Source organism: Haliotis asinina, chromosome 11 (genome assembly GCF_037392515.1).
Source record: "Haliotis asinina isolate JCU_RB_2024 chromosome 11, JCU_Hal_asi_v2, whole genome shotgun sequence".
NCBI lineage: Eukaryota > Metazoa > Mollusca > Gastropoda > Lepetellida > Haliotidae > Haliotis > Haliotis asinina.
Window position 1 is genome coordinate 8,639,439 of NC_090290.1, and position 27,197 is coordinate 8,666,635.

Consider the following 27,197-nt stretch of genomic DNA (forward strand, 5'->3'; position numbering starts at 1 on the left):
AGAAGCTAACGCCATATTCAAAGACACCCTAAACATAAACAGTATATAATCTGTTCAGACTATCTTTCTTGCCTTCAGGCTATTACAAATATTTCTTGTAAACATCTAGTTTTAATTGAAATTATTGAATTGTATAATATTCTTGCTACTTGCTAATACGACATCGTCTTCTGTTGGTTACCAAGCCACGTAGGCATTTTCGGTAATGCAGTGGCCGATTTTGCTGCCAAAGCAGCACTCAACAAATCTGTGACACCACTTTGTATTCCATACTCTGATTATAAGCTAGCATCAGAGCTTACATCCCTGATCTGATGCAGAAGAAGTGGGACACCCAATTAGGTATAAATAAATTACATGAAATAAAACCATATATTAGTTACACCTACTTGGGTTGGGTTGTCCAGATTTGAAGAGGTTATTTTACGACGATGTCGTATTGGCCATACAAGATATACTCATCCATATCTGTTAAAAGGTGAGGATCCTCCATTTTCTATCCCTTGTGATGAGAGAGTCACGGTGAAGCATATTCTGCTTGACTGTATTGAATTCTCCATCACAAGGGATACGTATTTCAACGTGAAAACCGTTAAGGACCTTTTTACAAACGTTAGTTCTCATTTAATTATTGGATTTTCAAAAGAAATTGATTTTTTGGTTGAGTTTTTAATGGCGTGTTCTGTAGATAGATGTATTTTAATTATTGGTAGTTTAAATTGGTAACTTGAATTGTTAATGGCAGTACCCTCAGAGGGGGTTGAAGTATTGCAAAATTATTGTCCTCCTGAGAGGGTACGTAAGTCCACAAATAATTACAGTAAATTTAAGTCTACCAGGTTTTTAATCGTAGTATTCTTCTTGTTTTAATTTTGGCTAGCATTTTGTAGACTCGCCAGTGGCTGAGGGGATGACGTAAATCCAGCTAGGGTACATAAAGGAAGCAAAGGTACTGTAAGTCCCCATGGTCCATAGTATGGTGATCTGGCGATCTGTAGCCTGTTTTTATGCTGTGTTGTCCTTATAGTTGAACTGTTTTAATCTAATTACTATTTTTATATTCTCTGTGATATTCTAGTTGGTTTTACTGTCCTTCGTTGACAGATTTTTATAACGTGCAATTAATTAATATGTAATTTTGTAACTAATTGCTCTCGTCGCGATATGACTGAAATACTGCCGATGTGACGGTAAATATTATCTCACTCACTCAATAGCAGATTCCAGGATATATATTGTGTGGAGACCTGTCTTTACAGCTGTGGGTTTGTTTACTACTGAAGACTATCCAGGTGGATTGGGTATGGCGGACGCCTGCAGATTTTCGCGTTTGTCGTCCTCTGCGATACGTTTTGATGTGCTCTTGCATTGTAAATTTTGAAATAAACCTGCTCGCTCTCGGGTCGCACCCTGTATTATGAGTATTTTGTACTTGGTGGATAATTTATGCTCGTTTAAGGGAAGCGCATTAGAACATGATAGTGTGCACGCTTCTGGTCCCCATCTGGGTAAGATGGACTATCGTTATCTCTGAAGCGGTCGAAGGAGGTCGTGGTATTTGGATAATTTCTGCTATCATGAAAATAGCAAGAACTTCAAAATGTTCTAGTTTGTCAACCACACCTTCTTCATGGTGTATAGCTTTCAATATCCAGGAACGATTCCCATGGTATATCACAGCGAACTGTTTTCATTTTCTACCTTAAATGTATACAGCCAACAGAGGCAGTAGAGTCGTAAGCATAAACCGCTTTCCATGGAGAAGAGATGGTGACTGAGGTGAGAATGACATGGTGCTGTTTAGGGGGAAATATATTTCCATCCTGGTAAATGCCGTCATGCCTTCTAGAACGTTTTCTTTCACCGTGATAAGGTAAAACAAACCTCTGTAACACTTTGAAATTCAAACTTAGACCATGTGCACAGCAACGGGTATTCACGGTGAGGTCACACAGGTGGATGATTATAAAGAAAACAAAGTAGCGCATTTTTCCCTCAATACCCAGGTATACAACACATAATATTGACATTTAATTTACAGTGCGCTTTTTATATTGCATTATTCCTTGTTTTGATATCGTTTTATGATAAGTTGGAAGTCCAAATCTGTACAACTCCTATGTGGTTTTAGTGATCATTGATCATTTTAGTGATCATTTTAAGGTCTTAGTGTAATCATGTTTAATGTTGAAATTCATTTTGTAATGATATGGTTGGAACATTGTTGATGTGACGTTAAATGTGAATGAAAATTAACTTTCATCCTGAAAATGGTGAGGACTATAATGAAGTAGTTTTCATTGCATGAGTTGAATTCTCCCTTGGCGAAAGATCATGATATGGCAACTGGAGCAGATAGCATCTCTTATCCGCTCGAGAAACATTTACCAATACCAAAAAAACAAAACAAAAAAAAACATACTCGTGAAGGTTCCGGGGTAGAATAGGACTTGAGCAACCCATGCATGCCATGAAAGGCGACTATGCTTGTCGTAAGAGGCGACTAACGAGATCGGGTGAGGTCAGGCTCACTGACTTGGATGACACACATCATCGACCAAGCATATCTTGCTGGACTGTTGAATATTCCATCAGAAGAGATACTTATTTCAAATACCGAGCTTTGAAGGGTATTTTTGACAGTGTCAGTTCTCATTTACCTAATTATTGCATTTTTAAAAGAATTACATTTGTTGAATGATTTGTAAATAGATAACTATTTTATTATTTGTAATTTAGATAACTGAAACTGTCTGTGGCTGTACCCTCCAAGGGGTTTGAAGTATTGTCAAACTTGTCATTCTGAGGGTCCAGTAAGTCCCGAACCACTGACTCAAAGGAAATTTAAATTTACCAGTTGATATAGATGCAGCTGGGGTTCATGCAGGAAGTAAAAGTACTATAAATCCCCATGATACCCAGTATGGTGATATGTCTTCAGTTGGTGGTGATGTCTAGTTAGTTGTTATATGTTTGTTATATGTTGTGTCCTGTCCATATTGTAATATCAGGTTTAACTTTCCCTTATGGATTTAGTTGTAATTGTGACATCCTAATTTTTTGACAACAGGTTTTCATATTATGCACACATTTCATTTCAGTGACAAGTATATTCTCGTCACGATATGACTGAGATTTTGCCAATGTGAGGGTAAACTCACTTAAATGTTAACTCACTGTTTACCTCTGTATATGGTTAGCATTCCAGATGTAAGAAATGGAAGTACAGTAATATCATTAAATGCCACACGGCTCCCTTTCCACTTGATTCTTAAGTTGGCATGATTATGAGTCTGTGCGTCTTTAGACAGCTGACTGAAAAGGGCCAACCAGATTGTATCACCTATTTCACCTATTTCCCTTGGGAACTGGATTCGCCGCCTTACACACGCGTGCTGCTTGTCGTTGGATATTGGGACCCTGGACCTCACAGAGATTTTTTCCGTTTTGTTTTTGGCAACTGTATAGCCGAACAATTAAGGTTCTGTGATGTAAGACTGTCTGATTTTCTTCCACAGAAGTCGCGGTATAACAATTTTCTTCCACCCAGCATCCAGTGGAAGTCGCTCGCGCCTTTGTATTTCGGAACCCTTTTACTTTGTGATATCTGTGCATGTTACACATCGGTGGAAACCCCAGGAAACGCTCTCTCCCAAAATGCAAACGTCAATCTTATACTGCCCCTGGTAACCAGTCCAGATTGACTCTCCTACATGATGCTTTGTGTATTTTTATTGAACTTCAGTTCTTCTATATCACAGCAATCACCTTGCCAGCATCCGGTCATGATGTAATGGCAACCACTGTTACAAGTCATCTCAGAAAATGTATTTCTATACTGCGTTTGAAAGCCATTCAAAGCGTGTTCTAGACAACGTATGATACGCATATGTTGCGCATTTAGTGGTGGAGCTATAAAGGTATTAATGTGCGAAATGGAACAAATACTTGAGGTGATATAGATTGGCGGAATATAGATGATTCTGTACACCGCCTGTACTGGCGTCGTTAATATTTACAAGCAAAATATTTGTAAGATCATTCATGTGGGATTCTGGAAATATGTATCATGCTAGTGTCCAACATTACATAGTCGAGCTACACAGGATTCAATATACTTGACAGAGCTAAAGTTGCAATAGATACCAATAAAAGCAATACCTGTAGTCTTAATATATGAACTTTTACTTTGGTGGAAAGCCCTTGAAAGTGCGCAATGTGTATGCGAGTCACCTCAGAGAGTCCGGCAATGCGCGTCATTATGTAAAAAAACTGAAAATTCAGAAATAGCATGAAAATGGGTTATGAGACAAACCGTAGTTGGAAGTTATGACATTCAAGACACGTTTAGGAAATCGAGGGTTTGTTAGTAAATGGTGAGGCATTTCATCTTCAGTCCTGATTCCTGATTCAGAAATAAAATATGTTCTCTGTAATCACATGTAATATTGCCTCACAGGTTGAAACAGCATCCAGTGCTGACAATGGCGAGTAAGGACGACAGCGATGTAGACGCCCCCATGACAGATTTACACTGTCAAAGAGAAAGAGATGAAACTAGACATCAGAGACAATCATGGAGCCGACATCTGGACTACATGCTGACAATGGTTGGCTACTGTGTTGCATTAGGAAACATTCTGAGGTTCCCCTACATCTGCAACAGGAACGGTGGAGGTAAGCAACCCGTGTTAACTGTACCATACACGTTTTCACATAGAACATGTTGATATCACGTCCAGAAGACACTCGCGTGAGTGAATATTGTTTAACGCCACATCAGCAACGTTGCAGCTATTAGAGCCAATTGTTTAACAACACAAAGGAAATAAATAATAAGTGTGATGTTGAAAATATCAGTCAAGTATCTCATTCAGGGTTACAATTCTGTTCTTGGAAATAAAAAGAAAAAAATATATGTTTATCATACAGTTTAGTTCTTTTAAATATAGTAAACTTTATTAAAGAATGTTCATGGAGTAGGAAACATCGTTATATACACTGTGTCTAATATGGTAAAAGTCAACACATTCAAGTAAACTCGCTTGGTAGTAAACGGTCTATGACACTGGATGGAAAATGGCAGATCTTCTCCTTTCTATATAAAGAAATGTGTATAGTATCCTAACCGTGTATAGTAAAAGGCATTGCCAGTGCATAGCTTAATCTTGAAGAACTAGCCTAGTAAATGGATTCTGTCTAATACTGGGTTTGACTAAATGAAGGTTAACTGATGGTTCATTACAACTCTGCAGCCACTGATCTGTGTCATGTTGTGGAATGGCAGGTTAGAGGTCAGTAAAACGGAAGTTAATGTTATTAACTTGATTTTGTAGAGGTTTTTGAGCTACGGAATCTGCTATACAATTTCCTCTCTACCAGAGTGGCTTAGATACCAACAAAACCCGATAACCTTCCCGGCCAGGAGACTTAATTTTTTGTCCACGAATGGCTCATTATGTTTACGGTTTGGATTGCACACAAACAGGACAAACCATATGAATAATTGATGAAACTGCCGTCTTGGGATTTTTTCCGTGGATTGTAACGTTGATAAAATGGACATAGAAGTAGCAGTAAAGACCTTTCATCAGTTAATCCGGGGAAGAGGTGTTATCTTCACCAACAGTAGCTGCTCATAGTCTATATCCATCTTTGATCCATCTATGTAAAGTCTTTGATAAGGCGAGTACAAAGGACCTTCATCTTTTAAATCTTTAATGAATCTTTATGAACAATAGGGTATTCAAAACACCTTTCTTCAGTCTTGTCATATCTAAAGCAACATCTGGTTGTATGGCCTGACAAGGCGAAATTTGTAGAATGTTAAATGCTGATATATTCTCAAGATTTCATTGAGACTATATAAGTATACCAAGAGGTGTGATTTATTTTGTTTTTTATAATATAAATCTGTATATGAAATATTGAATAGTCAGTTGAAAACCTGGGTTAGATTAATTTCGGTGACGTTTAGAAGTATATTAAAGTGCGGGTCTAATTCTTCTCATCTTTAAACATAGTTTGTTTCAAAATACATACGCTCCATCGAGGAAGTTCTGAATGCCCCCAGTCACGTTCTGACACCTTGGCTATGATACAATTACATAAAAAGCATAAAAGGCATAAAAATATACATGATCGAAAGTAATGATGATTGTTTAAAACTGAGATATATTTTTGTCTGTAGGTTCTGGTATCTTTCATATACAGAGTCGTTATTAGAAGATGTTTCTATTCAGGCAAATTGTTTCCAGCGCTTTCATACACAGTGCTTCACGGAACTACGTATTCCAGATCGTATAACCCTGACATTATTCAAATTATCCAGGGAGGATATTTATTGAATTTTTTCTCAGTTTTCTTCCTCGTTTTACTGGCCTTTCATTGAAGTATCATTTCAGAAATTTCATCCATATCGTTAACAATATCTCATACGGGTCAGGAATGCTTCTGTTAAGCATTGTCTTGTTGACAGCCTGGGATCGAAACCCCAAATGAATACTCCCAACAGGAGATTGATGGAACAGGACTAAATATCGAGCAGCAGCCAGTGTACCTGATGAGTAGAAACAAATGACATAGTTACATGCATTTTATAACAGTTTCTATTTCATTTATGTATATATTTCTAACAGGGGCATTCCTAATTCCATTCATCTTGCTACTTCTTGTTGCCGGCTTTCCAACGTTCTTCTTAGAGTCAATACTTTCTCAGTTCTCGAGAAGGGTGCCAAACACGTTTGGAGCTTTTGTCCATTGTTCCAAGGTAGGTGGTCTATTTTCAATAGCATTCCGCATTGGCATTAAAAAGTTTAATGACCTTGATTTCCTTTAAGTCATACAAAACCAATTAATGATTATTTTGGACTAACAATAATAACATTTAGAAATTATACACATTGACTGATAAGGAGTTGAGTCTTCACGGAGCACCTAAAATGTTTCTATTCTACTAGGCAAATTACACAGTATCATCTAACCCAAAGGCACTCATCTACATCTCAATCTCAGTCTCTCTACAGAATTATGTTGTCTCAATGTAAATTTCCCTCAGTGTGAGATTTTCAGTTCATGTGATACCAGGATAAATGCATACATACGTAGTTTCCTTTATTCACTAGGGATTGGAGTTGGCGCTGTGATGGTTACGTGTTCTTACATGCCCTATTACAACCTATATCTGGCCTGGCCCATCTACTACATGGTAAAGTCCTGCTCCAGCATCTTGCCCTGGACAACTTGTGGCAACAGTTGGAACATAGACCTGTGTGTGGAAGAAGTGAATGCAGTCTACGCCAACAATGTGACAGCCTTGGCACGGAATGCATCAGCTACAATCACTACGGCCAAACTGTGGGAAAATATGACTCTGGCTCATACACCAGCAGAGGAGTTTTGGCAGTAAGATGCATGAACTGGCATTCGTCAAAATAAATTCTGTCTTCCAATTCAACACAGAACAAAACAATGAAACTAAGATGCCTTGTTAATAATAACAATATATCTGTCTCGCGCCCTTCTTTAGTTACATGGCGCCTTTGACGAAACCTCCTGCTGTGGGTGCTGGGTAACGCTAAGAGCTCGTCAGTCCCGCGTTGTGGATCCGGAAGTATTTGTTCCACCAACCTGTTTGTCGTGGGTTGCGCCCCAGTGTCGTAGGAGTAAGGTATTCTGGTGGTTTAGGACATGGGAGCCAGGAACAGTGTCCCTATAGCTCAACACACGATTTCGGCCCTAACTTCACCTAGACGGGTGGTCGAGAGGGCCCGGTTCAATCAATAGGCTGGTGACGTCAAACCTTAAGGCATTTTCATTATGTAATGTTCCAGGAAAATTTGAAAATATCAACACGTGCCTTTGGAAGTCTAGGCTAATGTTTAGGCCATTAGAATTTCAAATGTACAATTTCATACATGTTCTTGCTAGCACCCGTGAACGGCCACCTCCTCGTGGTGGGTCCTGGGTAACGCAAAGAGCCGTTCGAACCCCCGTGTGGACCAGGGTCAAATAGGTCCATAGCACCCCATTGCTGGTCGCAAGGAGCGCACAAATTGGGCAACCCGTTTGCCGTGAGTAGCGTCCCGTGTCGGTGGAAGACCGTAATCTGGTGGTTGAGGGCACCGGGAGCCTGATCCGTGTTCCTGCTGCTCAACACACCACTTTGGCCCTTACTTCACCCAGACGGGTGGTAGAATCGCCTCGGGGTGGTAGAATCTAGGCGATTCTATCAATCGGCTGGTCACGCCACGCCCTGTGTATAGCAATTATGTTTTTGCACACTTGTCTAATTGGGTATTGGTCATCTTGATTTCTTGTATAGAAATGATTGAAACATAAATTTGCCTAGAGTCCTGTGCCAGAAGGCGGTGGCTCATGAGCCAATCTGGCATTATTGACCTGTTCTATTGTCGTCAGATAAATGTCTAGGGCGTAACCAGCCTTACTTTTACTCTGTTTGACTACTGTACTCATATGCTGGAGTATAGCATCCCTGTAACCCTGGCACTTGTAGTTGGTTTCCACTTCGACACCGTCCTTGTGGACACTCCATGGTGGGTGGGGAACAGGGATGTTGAATCATTTTCCTTATCATGGCAACCATACAATGCACTGGTTCACGATCCAAAAGTAAAGGAAGGCATCTACATACAGAAATCATTTCATCTGATGATGAAAGTGTCTCACAAGATAATGCTGACTCATGGCCACGGTTTCTGGTGGTCGATGGAATTAATGGTAAACCCCTTAAAAGTAATATTTTGGTTGTTTCTAAAGCTGTTGAAGGGATTTGTGGAGACGTTAAGAACGTATCGCGTTTACGAAATGGATCCCTGCTAGTTCAATGTTCAAGGCGTCAACAGTCTCTCAATTTACCCAGAGCAAGCCATTTTGGAACCACTGAAATTTCTGTCTCAGTACACACATATCTAAATTCTTGTAGAGGTGTAATCCGAGATCGTGCTAGATGTCTGTCTGACATGTCCGAGGATGAGATAACGATAGAGTTGAAGTCTCAAGGAGTGACATCTGTGAAGAGATTTACTAGGAAGGAGCAAGACAGGGTTGTTCAAACGACCATCTATCTTCTTACGTTTGCCTTACCAAAACTACCATTATCAATTAAGGCTGGTTATTTCAACATTGGAGTGGATGTATATATACCGGCTCCACTCCGTTGTTATAACTGTCAGAAGTTTGGACATGGGGCCAGGTCCTGCAATAACTCTGCAATATGGTGTCGTTGCAGCAAAGCTCATGAAGGTATGGATACCTGTTATCAGGTGTGTTAAGTGCAACGGTGGCCACAATCCCAAATTATCAAACTAAAGTATACAAATAATATTTCTTTCAGAGTCAATAATGTTACTGACAACTCAGACTCATCCAAATACGTCACTTTCTCACTTCACAGAGCAAAGTTGACAGGGCATGTCAGACAGACATCTGCTGGGTCACTGATAAGCAATCAGTTACTCCTGAAGGCAACAAATCATCAGCTCAGCTTCGCAGACTGTTATTCAATCACGACCTCAGATTGCACGAGAGCCCGAGACAGTGGAAACATCAGAAAATAATGTAAAACTTACTAACTAAGAAACGAAACAATTAAGGAAGAAAGGATCTCGGACCCTCAAACAAGTAGAGGTGCCTTCCCCATTAAGATCCCCTGTAGTGGTTCATAACAACTTTGAATTATAAGCAGTGTCATGAGCTTGCCCAAGAGCAGCATTGAGTTCATGAATAGAAAATAGTTCATTATAATCTTCCCCATTATCTAAATTAAAATTCTTGGCAATTGGTTACGCCACAAGTTGACCCAACACTGACAACATTTAAAAAATCAGAAACTAATGAGTTACAATATAAAGAAGAATACCATCAAATAAAAAGTAAATACAATACCAATAAATCCTTATTGACAGATGGATTCAAAGATGGTTGGGCTGTGGCTTGTGCCACAGTCATTGGGTCCAAGACAATCTCTTCCAGATTACCGGCTGACAGCTCTATTTTCACAGCAGATGCAAACGCTAAATTAACGGCCCTTAAGTATATTGAAAGACACCCCAAACATAAACAATATATAATCTATTCAGACTCCCTTTCTTGTCTTCAGGCGATTAAAATCATTTCTTGCAAACATCCACTTCTAACAGAAATAATTGAATTGTATAATGATCTGGCTACTGGCCAATACGACATCGTCTTTTGTTGGTTACCCAGCCATGCAGGAACTTCTGGGAACACAATGGCTGATCGTGCTGACAAGGCAGCACTCAACAAATTTGTGCACCACTTCTTATTCCTCATTCTGACTACAATGAGGTCTACTTGGTTCTGTCAGTCTAGATTTGAAGAGATCATTTTACGACGATGTTGTATTGGTCATAGAAGATGTACTCATGCAAAATTGTTAAAAGGTGAAGATCCTCCGTTTTGTATCCCTTGTGATGAAAGAGTAACGGTCAAGCATATCCTGCTTGGATGTGTTGAATTCTCCATCACAAGGGATAAATATTTCAATGTCAAAACTGTTAAGGAGTGAGTGAGTGAGTCAGTATTTAACGTCACATCGGCAATGTCTCAGCCATATCGTGACGAGAACATTTAATACTGAAATGAAATACATGTATTGTATAAAAACCTGTCAGCGAAGGGCAGTAAAACAACTAGAATATCACAAATGAGATTAAAACTAGTGTGGAAAGTTTAAAACTAATATCACTATTCGGACAATACAGTACAAAATCAGGCTATAGGTTGCCAGCAACTGAAGGTAGATCACCATACTAGGGACCATGGGGACTTACAGTACCTTTGCTACCTGCATGGAGCCTAGTCGGTTTGACATCATCCCCTCAGCTGTTAGCAATTTAGACATATCTAGCCAAAAAATAAAAATACAGATATACTACGACTAAGAACAGTGGAAAGTTTAAATTTACTGTGAATGTTTTTGGACTTACGTACCCTCTCAGGAGGACAATAATTTTACAATACTTCAACCCCCTTTGAGGGTACAGCCACCAACAATTCAAGTTACAAATCCAAACTTCCAATAATTAAAATACATCTATTTACACAACATAATTTCAAAATTCAACCAAAAAATCAATTTCTTTTAAAAAATCAATAATTAAATGAGACCTAACGCTGGTAAGAAGATCCTTAATTGTTTTAACTGTAAAATACTTATCCCTTGTGATGGAGAATTCAACACAGTCAAGCAGGATATGCTTGACTGTAACTCTCTCATCACAAGGGATACAAAATGGAGGATCCTCACCTTTTAAAAGGTATGAATGAGTATATCTAGTATGGCCAATACGACATCGTCTTAAAATAACCTCTTCAAATCTGGACTGACAACCCAAGTAGGTGTAACCAATATACGGTTTTATTTCATGTAATTTATAGATACCTGCTTGGGTGTCCCACTTCTTCTGCATCAGACCACGGATATAAGATCTAATGGTGGCTTTGTAATCACTGTAAGGAATAAGAAGTGGTGTCACAGATTTGTTGAGAGCTGCCTTGGCAGCAAGATCAGCCATTGCGTTACCAGAAATGCCTACGTGGCTTGGTAACCAACAGAAGACGATGTCGTACTGGCCAGTAGCAAGATTATTATACAATTCAATTATTTCAATTAAAAGTGGATGTTTACATGATACATTTTTAATAGCTTGAAGGCAAGAAAGAGAATCAGAATAGATTATATATTGTTTACGTTTAGGGTGTCTTTGAATATATTTTAGAGCTGTTAATATGGCGTTAGCTTCAGCTGTAAAAATAGAACTTTTATCTGGTAACCTAGAAGATATTGTTCTGGATCCAGTGACATTGGCACAAGCGACTGCGCCACCGTCCTTGGACCCATCTGTAAATAAGGATTTATAATTGCTATATATATGTTTCAGTTGATTATATTCTTGTTAATACTGTAATTCATTCGTTTCTGATTTTTTAATGTTAGGTCAACATGTGGCCTAACCAACTGCCAAGGAGGAGAAGAAAGAAGACGGGAAGGAGCTATGTTTTCCAGCTCAATGCTGGCAGCAGAAATAAGTGGTTATATTCTTAAACCAAGATGCGGAACAAGAGAAGATTTCTTTTTGTACAAATCCTCATAGAGAGGATTAAAAACACAATTAAATGCGGGGTTAGACTTTTTGTAATGTATTGTAAAGATAGTTTGATACGACGTAAGTTGAGAGAAGGCTCATCAGCTTCGACGTATAGACTGTCGATAGGAGAGGTTCTAAAAGAACCAAGACAAAGTCTTAGGCCTTGGTGGTGAACAGGATCAAGTAGTTTTAGGTTGCTTTGACAAGCGCCACCATATACGATGGAGCCGTAATCAATTTTAGATCGAATCAGTGATCTATATAAGTGAAGAAGGGTAGATTGATCCCCTCCCCATTTTGAATTTGAAACAACCTTTAATAAATCGAGTGCCTTCAGGCATTTGGCTTTAAGGGATTTAATATGTGGCAAAAAGGTCAAATGTGAGTCGAAAATAAGTCCCAAGAACTTGGCCTCCTTGACGACTTTGATGGGGGTACCACTGAGAAATAACTCTGGTTCTTTATGGGGTTTGTATTTACGACAGAAGTGTATACAATTGGTTTTTGATTTAGAAAACTTAAAACCGTTTTCAAGGCACCATTTATCAATTTTGTTTAAACACAGCTGCAGTTGCCGTTCAATAGTATGCATATTCTTACCGCGGCAAGAAATATTAAAATCATCCACAAATAAATATCCATCGATTAAATCGTTTAAAACTTTAGATAAACTGTTGATCTTGACGCTAAAAAGAGTGACTGACAAAATACTGCCTTGTGGAACACCCTGATCCTGATTATAATGATCAGACAGGGTAGAACCCAAGCGCACTTGAAATTGCCTGTTATTTAAAAAATTAGCAATGAATTCAGGCAAACGACCTCGCAAACCGAAATCATGTAAATCTCTCAGTATGCCATATTTCCAGGTTGTGTCATATGCCTTCTCAAGATAAAAAAAAATAGACACAGCATGTTGTTTATTAATGAGTGCGTTTTTCACAAATGATTCCAGTCGCACTAAGTGATCGACAGTACTTCTGTTTTTACGGAAACCACATTGTATATCTGTGATAAGATTATTTGTTTCCAAGTACCAAACAAGTCGATTATTTATCATGCGTTCCATGGTCTTGCAAACACATCTAGTTAGTGAAATAGGTCGATAATTGGACGGATCCGTATGATCACGTCCAGGTTTAGGTATTGGTACTACTATGGCGTCACGCCATGAAGGAGGAAAGTTACCCGATGTCCAAATAGCATCAAAAATATTGAGAAGAGTTTCAAGGCAGGATTCCGGTAAGTGCTTCAGGAGTTGATAATGTATGTTATCAGCTCCAGTAGCACTGTCATGAGCTTGATCAAGAGCAGTATGGAGTTCATGAATAGAAAACGTTTCATTATAATCTTCCCCATTATCAGAATTGAAATAAATAGTTTTCTTTTCTTCTTGTTTTTGATATTGCTGGAGTTTTGGTACATAATTTGAAGAGGAAGAGTGTTTAGAAAGGGTTTCACCCAGTTTATTAGCAATATCTGATTTATCAGTAAGTAATTGATCTCCATGTTTAAGATGATGGGCACTAGATTTAGTACCTTTACCTTTGATTTTCTGGACCATGTTCCATACCTTGGACATGGGTGTCCGAGAATTAATTTTGGATACATAATTTTGCCAAGATTGGCGTTTGTTTTGTTTGAAAGTACGCCGTGCTTTAGCATTTACAATTTTAAATTTGTTTACATTATGCACCATACGATGGCGACGGAAATAATGTTCTGCCTTTTTCCTTGCCTTCCTAGCTTGTTTGCACTCATCGTTGAGCCATGGTTTTCTTATGTGTGGAACTACAGAGGACTTTGGTATACACTCATCAGCTATGGAATTCAGTTCATCAGAAAAAGATTTAATAGCATCAGGAACGTCAATAAAACGTTCTGGTTTTAGTTTTTCAGCACACAGTGTTTCATATAAAGCCCAGTCAGCCTTTATAAAATTCCGTCTTAATGATGGAGGAACATCAGATGGAGTTACAGCTTTTAACATAGTAGGAAAATGGTCACTTCCACAGAGGTCATCGTGGACTGACCATTCGAATTCATTTAATAGTTCTGAATTTGTCAATGACAAGTCGAGAGCAGAATAAGTCCCTGTACCAGGGTGTAAATATGTGTTGGAACCATCATTATAAATACATAAGTCATTATCAGAACAAAAGTCCTCCAACAATTTACCTCTAGTGTTTGTATTTACACTACCATAGAGTGGGTTGTGCCCATTTAAATCTCCCATTATAATACAGGGCTTCGGGAGCTGATCATATAGAGCTTGAAGATCGGTTTTGGCAAAAGCCGAAGATGGTGAAATGTGAAGAGAGCATAGCGTAAACGCTACATGTAAAGTAATTCTCACTGCAACAGCCTGCATATTAGTATTAAGTGAAAGAGGGCTTTGAATAACGTTTTGTTTGACTAGAATGGATGATCCGCCAGTGGCCCTATCATCCGGAGGTGAAAAACAATGATATGCATTAAAATGACGAAGGTCAAATGTATCTGTTTGTTTTAAATATGTCTCCTGGAGACAAATCGCTGAAGGTGTAAAATCTTGGACTAATAGCTGTAATTCATGTAAATTTGTCCTCAATCCTCTGCAGTTCCACTGTACAATATTATTGGAATAAACTATCTTTTGGGTGGATTTATTGGGGATCTACCCCGCACTCTTTTGGAGGGCGACAAGCTATGTGCCCTAGAATGGACGTTTCATATCTTCAAGAGACCCATATTTATTGTACAATTGAATTTTATTTTGTGACCCCTTAGGAGCTCTGCTACTGTGTTGTTTTGAAGCATCAGGCCTTGGTTTCGGTTTACTTTTCACCGGTTGATCAGATGTTGATTGAGACCTTGAATGTGACTGAGATGATGATGATTTGTGATCAGAAGACGACTTTGAGGTACTAGGGAGTGGTTCCTCAGTCTGTGATGATATAGCAGGGTGCAAAAGCTGTGGAGAATCGCAGTTGACCCAAGTCAAAGTAGTTTGGCAGCCTGCGTGACTCCAATGTTGTTTTTGCCACCGCAGCATAACTTTCTGGAAGATCAGATCTTTTTACTATATTTTTGGCCTCAAAAAAAGAGATATTTTGAGTGAATTTGATTTTATTTATTTCCATTTGTTCTTTCCAAACAGGACATTGTTTAGAAAATGAGGAATGGTCGCCTGAGCAGTTGGAGCATTTTTTGAAGTCACTAGTACAATCTTCTGTTGTGTGTGTCTTCTCACCACAGTGGGCACACACAACGGACAATGTACAAGTATTTACACCATGGCCGTACTTCTGACATTTAAAACATCTCAGCGGGTTCGGAATGTACACATCAACCTTGATGTTGCAGTAACCAGCCTTCAGTGATTTTGGAGCTGTCGGAGATGAAAAGGTGAAACGGATACGTATTGGTTGGAACACTTTCATTGTTCTTACGGACTGAAAAGCGTTTGACGTCGAGCACACCTTGATCTTTCATTTCAGTCATGATGTCAAGTTCTGTCATGTCAGAAAACAACCGATCACGGTCTCTGATGATCCCTTTGCTCGTGTTTAACGTCTTATGAGCAGATACAGTAACCGGAATTCCAACAAACGATTCTATGCTCATCAAATTGACTGACTGCTGCCGTTTCCCACACTCGACCTGCAGTGCACCTGAACGTAACCGTTTAATGCTCTTAACTTCCCCGGCAATACCTTGAATACCTTTGGCAACTGCGAACGGGTTCAATTTTAGAGGCGTTTTATCAGCAGATTCAATAACAAGAAAGCGTGGCCAAAACTCAATTGATCTGGACGGTCGAAGGTCATTATCATCAACATCATTTTCAAGAGGACGTTTGGTTTTTTTGTGGGGATTTCATAAGCCATATTTAGTGTTGAGATTTCATCATCCGAGCTCCCCACCCACCACGGAGTATCAGAAGGACAATGCTAAAAACAAGCGGATCTCCAGCTTGCAGCACCAAGGATACCCGGATGATATACTCCAGCAGAAAAATTAAAAGATTAATAGTTCCACCAGATTGGCCCATGAGCCACCGCCTTCTGGCATAGGACTCTAGGCAAATTTCAGAACAACATATGTCAAAATCAAAAATGTTTTAGATAATATAGCCAAGTCCAAAGTTATAACAATTCTAAATGATATGTGTGCATTGAAAAATATAACAATACTCCATGCACAGGGCTTGGCATGACCAGCCGATTGGTCGAACCGGGCCCATTCGACCACCCGTCTAGGTGAAGTCAGGGCCAAAGTGGTGTGTTGGGCAATGGAACGCAGTTAACAGCCCCAGTGCCCTCAACCACCAGGATCCCGCCCTCCACCGAAACGGGACGCAACCCACGACAAACGGGTTGGTGGACCAAATATCCCCCCGGGTCCACTACGGGGGTGTCGGCGAGCCCTTGGCGTTACCCAGCACCCACCACGAGTAGGTGGCTCGCCACGGGTGCCGTTCAATTAAGAATTGTACAGTTAACCTGTGATTATCAAAAATCAAATTAGTCACGATATATATGGCTGAAATATTGTTAACCTACTCAGACATCAGGTACTACGGCTGTCGATTGTAAACTCGAATTGCAGCCCGTTGCTTGTTCATGATTTCTGGAAGGGTTTTGGAGGTTGTTTTTTTGTTAACAAATCGCACTCACTCTCTCCCTATTTGCCTTTCAGATACAATGTACTGAGTGTCTCAACTGGTTTGGAGGATGTGGGATCTGTGCAGTGGCACATAGTTGGATGTCTGTTTGGTTCATATGTAATAATATTTCTATGCCTAATTCGTGGAATTAGATCATCTGGAAAGGTAATCAATTTGTACTACATACGATTGCTACTACCATGCCAGCATCAGAAATAAACAATCTGTATAAACAGCACCCACCTGTTTCAGCATATTTCAATGACTTATGATGCAAAACCATTCGAAAATGGATGTTGTATTCGTCAAGTTCACACATACCATAAATGGTTTCTAGACGCGCCCTGAGATACACTGAAAAACCTTTCTGTACCTGGGCCCTTATTCTCGAAACGTTGGTAGCCCTAAGAATTCGTACCTATGATCGTAGCCAGTGTGTTAGGAATGGGCTTAAGAAGTAGGTAGGGCTACGTAAGTTTCGAGACTAGCTAGCCTGGTACATCAATACCACACATGCGTGGGATACCAGATGACAGGGCCACATATCTAAGTAACAATTTCCACCGTAAGTACTTTTGTTCATATTAATAGCTCAATGATGTTTTCCTGTTTGGCAGGCTGTGTATGTCACTGCACTTCTTCCATACATTCTCCTCGTCTCTATCTTCATCAAAACAGCGATACAACCAGGTGCTGTAGATGGCTTACACTTCTACGTTGTACCGGACTTCAGTAAACTGCTTGATATACAGGTGTGTTACATAATATTTTCTGATGCACTAGGCACTTTGAGACCTCAAAACATTTCTTCATAATCTAGTCCGTGTGACGGTACAACTGAAATGCCATGTGAGGTAAATGTTTAACTCACCCACTCCCTTGCAAGACATTACGGTGATTATTTTCACATCTGCTCTATATACTTCGTAACATGAATGCTATGGATGCCATGGTCCCTAGTTTTGTGATCTACCTTCAGTTGTTGGTGATCTATATATGTATTGTCCAAATGGTGATGTTGTTTTTAACTTTCCATGCTTGTTTTAATTCCATTTGTAATATTCTAGTTGTTTTACTGTCCTTCGTTGACAGGTTTTATAGTAGACATATAAGTAATTTTGATATTAGATGTTCTCGTCACGATATGGCTGAGATATTGCCGATGTAACGTTAAATTTTAACTCACTCACTCACTCACTATGGATGCCATGGGTTGGTGGCCCTTTCTCAAATGCAGTTTCAATCCCGTTATCACGGGAGTATCAGAAATTATGCCCGACTGCATGCTGCCGCAGACGGTTTTTTTGAACATGTAACTCGGCCTGGATATGTTTTGTGAAACAGAATTTAAGCGTTTACATACAATGTACCTTTCCATTCCATTTGTCTATATATATTTGCAATCAATGTATATCAATGAACATTTTATACATTTTAGGCACTCACTGTAATTAGTGTAATTAAAGATGTGAACGGTTTTTAAGTTTTGTTCCCGCAAAATGCACAACCATAAATTTCAGGATATTGGAAAGCTTTAAAAATTAAAATAATAATACTAATATTGCTGTGTAATAAAAAAGGGGCACATCTGGCGATCATGTATGACACATGTACCATGCTTGATGAAGCTAGACTGTACGATTTGGGAGATCTGATCCGGACAAGATAACACCCTCATAGTCACAGTCTGAGTCATGTTTCCATGGAAACCACAAAGAAAGAAATCTGAGTCTAACCCCAGAGTGCACATCTAGGGATCATACTTGGCATGTGTACACAGTTTGGTTAAGTTATCACAAATGGTTTAGGAGTTATGCTTCGGACAATGTATTACGGACACACGTACGGATGAATAGAACTCGTGCCTATAACCCCACAACATAATTATGCTACTGGGATGAATAGCATGTTAGTCAAACACCATTGCTGGATGAAAATTAATTAATGCACCACGGATTGGTGAGAAAAATCACCCTTATCCCTATCCAGCGCAGGTTTAGACCTTTTATATGGATGGCTTTTTTGGTTTACGCCAATTGATAACGTTCTTGAACACCATTAAGATGTCAGTTGATGGAACTGTCAGAATTCGTAACTTATGTGTTCAGAAAAAATATGGTTTTTAGGGCCCTACCGGGTGGAGATATTGCATGTGTTGAGGATAGGACCTCGATTGGTGTTGATGTTGGTTTTTAATAGTTGCCTCGGCTAGCTGGTTGTTAAAGTTATGAATGGAGATGTAGAGGAAGGGGTGCTGGTGTTGCGTTTCAGTTTCTGTTATAAACTGAATCAATACGTTGATGTTGCTTGTTGAGATGGCTGAGCAGGAGAGAAGGATCGCCATTTTGCTTCAGGATTGTGAAAGTTTCATCCACTTTTCTGAACCAGCATATTCGACGGATTGGCGATGTCGATAAGGCTGCTTGTTGAAAGGTCATCATGAAGATTTCGGTCATGCGGGTTGAAAGTTTCGTGTGCACAGTACTGCTGAGGCGTCTTCATGTGGCATGTTGTAAACTAACCAAAAACATTGTGACTAGCGAAGGTGCCATTGGTGTGGATATGGTTGAATTTGACTCGAACCTTTTTTAAGATCAAATTCTGTGGGTGAATGAGTGAGTTTTACGCCGCACTGAGCATATGGCGATATCATGTAAATAATAGAGTCTGGACCAGATAATCCGGTGACCTACAGCATGAGAATGCTCATGTGTCAACAAAATCAGCCGGCCTGACCATCCGATCCTTTAGTCACTTCTTCAGGCATATCAAGTGTTATGTATTAGTGTAATACCGGTTTAAGTCATACTGACTAACTATAAAAAGGGCAAAAGAGGTACCCTTTTACTGCACGTCAACCCAAATCAAACAACATTGAGCATGAGACAAATTGCTAAAACGCCGACCAGGTCAATAACAAAATAACCTTGCCAAACTTGATGCAAGTTTATTTACAACAATACCCCTCACTATACATTACGCCTTTTTACTATCGCATTTAAAGTACGAATACCGTTCCATAACAATCATTTGGAGAATTCATGTTTGCAAATATCTATTGGTGCAGGTGTGGCTGGAAGCATGTCTGCAGGTGTTTCATTCACTAGGACCTGGCTTTGGGTTGATTGGTACCGCAGCGAGCTACAAAAAGTTCCACGAACCATGTCTCAGGTGAACAGCAATCATACTCGATTAGAGAAAATTTGGCAAATGTATTTTGCACACAAAATTATAACACTTTTCTCAGAGACTATTATATGACTGTCATCTCTACAAAGAACGCATTTGACATACTGATAAACGTTTCTTTGCTTTAATGCAAATGGAAGCGGACACATTCATCGCATGGCTTTCATATCCATCAGTTTGTTTGTGAGAGGGACATGCAAGAAGTCGGCACATTTTTTTTTACTATTGAGGTGATAAATTCACAAACACCTCTCTTGGACAAAAAGAAACTGAACTAAATGACTCTAGTCCATGTTAACTAATCAAGATCAGATGTTCATATAAGTTTGAATATACAAAGGTGAGAACTTTCATATTTACAGAGATTGCCTCATATTAACATTAGTCTCAGAAGGAACCAGTATATTCTCTGGCTTGGTGACCTATGCTACCCTCGGGGTCATGTCACAGAAGATGGACGTTCCCATTGAAACCGTTGTATCAAGTGGTAGGTATTCTATATGTCGTAAGTTCACAAACATACACATGTACAGAACACGTATAAAAAACTAGACACGTTTTCAATCGTTGAATACATATGATATAGATTTCCAAAACTGATACCGGCTTATGTACACAAATGCACTTAAGCTTCCATGGGGCTTAGTATGACGATCTAACGTCACTTCTTGACAATATAAAGCATGTTTTTACCTCGTATTGCATTCTATGGCTTTATATTTCATTCGTAGTTTTGCATTCGAATCTTTAATATTCATGATAAAGTGTTTTATCTCGTTCACTGAGAGGATTTTACTACTTTCTCACTTATTCAGTCACTGTAAAGCGTATTGACAGATTTGAGTTTTCATTTACCCCACTTTCAGCAATGTTCCAGCTATATGACTGTGGTCTGTAAATAATCTGGACCAGACACTCTAGTGATCAACAGCATGAGCATGAACATTTTTGAGCGGATGACATGTGTCAACCAAGTGAATGAATCTGACAACAAGATCACGTTAGTCGCCTCCTAGGACAAGCATAGTCGCCTTTTGTGGCAAGAACTGGTTGCTGAATATGTACCCGGGTGGTTGTCAAAAGTAGTGCTTAATACTGTAGTTCACCTTTAATCAAGATTTTGTCAAACTGTAATATTAATTTCTGATCTGTAACAGTTCCCACATGTTGCTTCGCAGAACTCCTTTTGCAGCTCACGCTTATAGAGCACCTTGTTATCTCTCGAGATTTCAAAGCGTAGAATGCAGCGTTTACCGAAAATAGTTTGACTGCGGTAACGTCAGAGACAGTTTCCATGAAGTCTTCAAAATCAGTGCCAAACATAGAGAATGGTCCTTTGTGGGCTCTTGCCATATGCTACCGTGTTTCAGGCGAACGATTGACTTTGTATTGCACGTCTTTCAACATGCGTCTTGGGTAGGTTAGAATAAAGACATAGGTAATCATACAATAGTGACAGGGACACATGAACATGATGCACTCAGGATCGTACAATGTCCTAATAATCCTATCACAGAGGTAGTTGTTTCTAGAGTAGCTCATAAATCGACATTTTTCATTAAAGGTCCAGGTTTGGGATTTGTGACCTACCCAGAAACCCTGGCACAACTTCCTCTTCCTCAGCTGTGGTCCTTCCTGTTCTTTCTGATGCTGCTGACAGTTGGCCTCGATTCACAGGTAATATCTACCTAAAGAAGTTTTTAACATTACAACCGGCTCGAATTCAGAAGGTAGAATATAGTGTAGTACAAATTAGTTAGACTGATATCAGTAAATATGTCACTGAAATCATCAAAGTGCACGATGTTTCTTTCTGATGTTTCTTTCAGTTCATGGGTGTTGAAGTTGTTGTCACTGCTCTGGTTGACCAGTATCCAAAACAGCTTGGCAAGAGGAGGGTCCTTGTAACCGGGGGATTCTGCCTCATCGCATTTCTTATTGGAATCATCTTCTGCACGCAGGTTGATATACACCTTATTTATACAATATCGTGACGGGGTTCATCGACTATGAGGCACCCGTGGCGAGCCACCTCCTCGTGGTGGGTGTTGGGTAACACCAAGAGCTCGCCAACACCCCCGTAGTGGACCCGGGGGCATATTTGGTCCACCAGTCCGTTTGTCATGGGTTGCGGTCCTGTGTCGGTAGAGGAAGGGATCCTGGTGGTTGAGGGTAACAAGAGCCTGGAACTGTGTTCCTGGTGCCTAACACACCACTTTGGCCCTAACATCACCTAGACGGGTGGTAGAACTGGCCCGGTTCTATCAATCGGTTGGTCACGGCATACCCTGCGCATGAACACCATTTTTAATGCAACTGTTGCATATTATTGTGCATTTGTGACATGAATGTTTATATTCGACATTATATGTTATCTACTTGCCTAGAGTCCTATCTATGGCCCATGAGTTACCGCCTTCTGACAATCTGGCTTTTTGCTGACCTCCAAGTTCTAATCGTCTTCAAAAATCTGTCATGGGCGGAACCAGCCTGACTTTTATTCTGTTTGACCACATTAGCTGCCTGTGACTGCATTGCTGGAGTATAACATCCCTGTAACCCTGGCGTTTCTTTGTCAGTTTCTACTTCGACGCCGTCCTTGTTGACACGCCATGGTGGGTGGGGAACGGAGAATCCATGTTGAATCCTCATTTCTCAGTGTCGCTACATAACTACTTTCTGGTTCTCGCAGTGAAAACAAGAGAAGGCATTTGGAGACAGATTCAGTCTCGTCATCTGAGGATGAATCTCCTACTACTGTTAAATCATGGGCGCTTATTTGAGATGTTGAAGGCAGAGATGGTCTGCCGTTCAAACTAAATTCATTTGCAATATCCAAAGCTGTTGAAGGTGTTTGTGGTGAAGTGAAAAACTTAACTCGTCTTCGGTCTGGCTCTCTTTTAATAGAATGTACCAGACGTCAACAATCCATAAAGTTACTACAAGCAAAACGTTTGGCAAATACTCTAATTACTGTCTGTGCACAAATCGTTGAATTCATTCAGGTGTATCATCCGCGATAGAGCTCACTGTCTGATATGTCAGAAGAGGAAATTTGGCAGGAACTAACATCTCAAGGAGTGACATCTGCTAAACGATTCACAAGAAAAAATCATGACAGAGTTGTTCATAATAATACATATCTGGTGACGTTTGCTCTTTCTCAGCTTCCAAGTTCCATCAAAGCTGTGATGTGATATGCCAAATCCGCTCCGGTGTTTTAAGTGTCCAAGGTTCGGACATGGGACCAAATCCTGTCATAGCACGCCAGTTTGCTCTCGTTGCAGCAAAAGCCATGACAGAACGGACTGCACTGGAGATATCAAATGTGCAAATTGCACTGGTGAACAGATGTCATCCTCCAAATTATGCCCTGTTTTTGAAAGAGAAAGCAAGAATATTAAGATTATTATTAAGCAAAGAAGTTGGTGGAAGAACAATCTCGAAACACTGTCCAATCAATAGCATACTCTGCCGTTATTACGTCTTCGAAACAAACAGTTGCATGTCAGACAGCAATTTGCTGGGTCACAGACCAACAGACATTATAATCCATTGACAAGGAATCCACATCACTTTTGTCTGCAACATAGACTGATGTACCATTAACCTGTCAGTTACCTGAAGTCGAAGCAGAATCAGTATCGCAATTTGAGTCACTGTCTCAACGTTCATTTCGAAAGGATAAGAAACATTCACAAACGAAAGCATCAAAGCACCTCAAACATCTGGAAGTGCCTTTATCAAACCCTGTACCGGTTCATAATTCATATGAACCTTTGGATATGGATGTGTCTCCTTTGCTGTCACTACAGCGTAACGGACCGCAACCTCGTTCTAGATCACTAATTGAACCTCCATGAGTTCTACACCACATATTCTTAAATGGAACTTCAGAGGATTTCGCAACAATTTTAATGACCTTCAGCTATTAATAGAAGATCTAAAACCATCAGCCTTTTACCTACAGGAAACTTTCCTAAACCGACAGATAATTTGGACTTAAAATGTTATAATTCATACCATCACTTTTCTCCTCCATGTGATAAAGCCACAGGAGGATCTTCTGTTATAGTGAGGCAGGGCGTCACTCACAGTCCTGTTCCTCTCAATACCCCCCTCCAGGCTGTGGCTGTACGATTAACCCTGAATATTGCTTTTACCCTGTGCTCCTTCGTTTTGTCTCCGACAGGTTGATCTTCAAGCATTATATGACCAGCTACCAAAGCCTTGTGTCATCATGGGAGATTTAAAAGGCCATAACTCATTTTTGGGTAGTACTAATCTCAATGCTAAGTGTAAAATCTTAGAGGAGTGTTTTTCCTCAAACAATGATTCATGCATTTTGAAGGATGGTTCTCACACTTATCTTCACCCAGGAACTTACCATTTGTGGATTCCATTTTACTGAGTGAATTTGAGTGGTCAGTTCAGGATGACTTGTGCGGAAGTGACCACTTCCCTACTATACTAACATCTGTGTCTCCAACCGATGTCCCTCCATCATTCACGTGGAATTTCACCAAGGGGGTATTTACATGCAACTCTGTAAACTAATAAACTCAAACCTGATGTTTTTATTGATACGACTGATCCCATAGAATGTTTCTCTGCTGAACTTCTCAAAATAGCTGAAGATTGTATTCCGAAGTCCTCTCCAAATCCTCACATACGTAAACCATGGTTTACAGCTGATTGCAAACAAGATAAGAAGGCACGGAAACAGGCAGAAGAATATTTCCGTCGCCATCCACGGGTCTATAATCTAAATAGATATACGATTCTAAATGCTAAAGTCGGGCGTTAATTTAAACAAAATAAACGTTGGTCTTGGCAAAATTATCTTTCGGGAATAAATTCACGAACATCGATGTCAAAGGTATGGAACATGATCCATACAATTAAAGGTAAGGGAAACAAATCAAGCATACACCATCTCAACTCTGGAGATCAATTGTTAACTGATCAATCTGATATCGCAAATAAACTGGATGAAACACTCGCAAAACATTCTTCCTCATCCAACTATGTACCTGAATTTTTAAAAATAGAAAAAGTGCACGAGAAGAATTACATAAATTTTCATTCGGACAATGGAGAAGATCATGGCGAACTCTTTTCTCTCCATGAGCTTTTTAAGGCTTTTGAACCAGCTCATAATACTGCTACAGGAGCCGATTGTGTACATTATCAACTCCTGAAGCACTTACCCGAATCATCTTTAGAGACACTGTTGAATATCGTTGATGAAATTTGGACATCTGGTAAATTTCCTGTATCCTGGCGTGATGTCATAGTTGTTCCCATACCCAAAATCTGGCTGTGATCATTCTGATCCATCTAGTTATAGACTTACTTCTCTGACTAGCTGCGTTTGCAAAACCATGGAACGCGTAGTCAATAACAGATTAACCTGGTGCTGGGAATCGAATAATTTAATCAGAGATATTCAATGTGGTTTTCGTAAAAATCGCAGTGCTATTGGCCGCCTCCCTCAATATATATATATAAAATTATAATGATCAGACAGTGTAGAACCCACTCGGAGTTTTTAACCGACAGGCAATTTCACGTCCGAGTGGGTTCTACACTGTCTGATCATTATACTCAGGATCAGAGTGTCCCACAAGGCAGTATCCTGTCTATAACTTTATTGATCTTAATATATCTTGTCGTGGTAAAAATATGCATACTATTGAACGACAATTTATACTTTATTTAAACAAGATTAATAAAGGGTTTTTTGCGACCCATAGCCCGTTTTTAGATTGTTTTGTTCAAACTGGTTTTCCTCCTTTTAAGATATCTGCTAGCTAGTTTTAACTCAGCCTGTGATAATCTAGAGTTTTATTATTTTTCGTCGACAGGATTTTATCTATCATATGTCTATCGTATAAATTTAGAACTAGTTTTAGTCACGATATGGTTGAAATATTGCCGATGTGACTTTAAATCTTAACTCACTCACTCACTCATCCAAATTACTCAGCAAATTACACTCATGTGTAGAAGTGAACATGGGTATATGGCGCGTCTAAATAGAGTGACAGTACAATGACAGTATGATATATTGGTCACGTACACCCTTTCTAAACACCGTGTGACTAATTTATAACCCAACAACATGATAAGAGCAGTGAACGCAGTGTCGAAAAGTAGACTTAGAACACTGTGTGAAAAGTGATTTATCAAAACCGTGTTCATTGTGAGATGCGAGGAGCCCAAGACAAAATCATTGTTTCCCGTTCATGTTTGCCCGTCTGTCTGTTGAGATATATATTATTAGCGAGTGATTGAGCAATATTCACATCGGCAATATTCCAGCCATATCGTGACGAGAACATGTTTGATATTGAAATGAAATGTGCATACACTACAAAAACATGTCGTCAAAGGACTGTAAAATAACTAGAATATCACAGTTATAAAACTAGTGTGGAATGTTACAACTAATATCACTATTTGGACAATACACCATAAAATACGAGCTATATAACACAAACATGTGAAGGTAGATCACCATATTAGGGATCATGGGGACTTACTGTACATTTGCTTCCTGCATGGACCCTAGCTGGATTTACATCATCCCTTCAGTTGTTAGCAATTTAGGAAATCTAGCCATATACTGAAAAGACACATATTCTACGATTAAAGATATGAACAGTTTGAATTTACTTTTAATGTTAGTGGACTTACGTACCCTCTCAGGAGGACAATAATTTTACAGTACTTTAACCCCCCTCGAGGATACAGCCACTAACAAGCACAGTTACGAATTTAAACTTCCAATACTAAAATATTTATCTATTTACAAGTCATTTAACAAATCTAATTCTTTTAAAAATGCGATGATTAAATGATAACTGATATTATTAAAAAGGTCCTTCATACTTCCTGATTTGAAGTAGGTATCCCTTGTGATGGAATATTCGACAGAGTCAAGCAAGACATGCTTGACCGTGATTATTTCATCACAAGGGATGCAGAACGGAGGAACCTCACCTTTCAATATGTATTCATGAGTATATCTCGTATGGCCAATACGACATCGCCGCATGATGACCTCTTCAAATCTGGACTGACAACCCAAGTAGGTATAACCAACAGAAGGTTTTATTGCATGTAATTTATTTATGCCCACTTCGGTGTCCCACTTCTTCTGCATCAAGCACCCGTGGCGAGCCACCTCCTCGTGGTGTTTGCTGGGTAACGCCAAGAGCTTGCCA

The 27,197-nt window shown here is 39.5% G+C and overlaps 1 pseudogene; it reads left to right on the plus strand.

Annotated features, from left to right (window-relative positions):
* The first annotated feature begins 4,484 nt into the window (after positions 1-4,484).
* The window catches only part of LOC137256482 (sodium-dependent proline transporter-like), a 69,163-nt pseudogene continuing 46,450 nt past the window's right edge, over positions 4,485-27,197 (plus strand).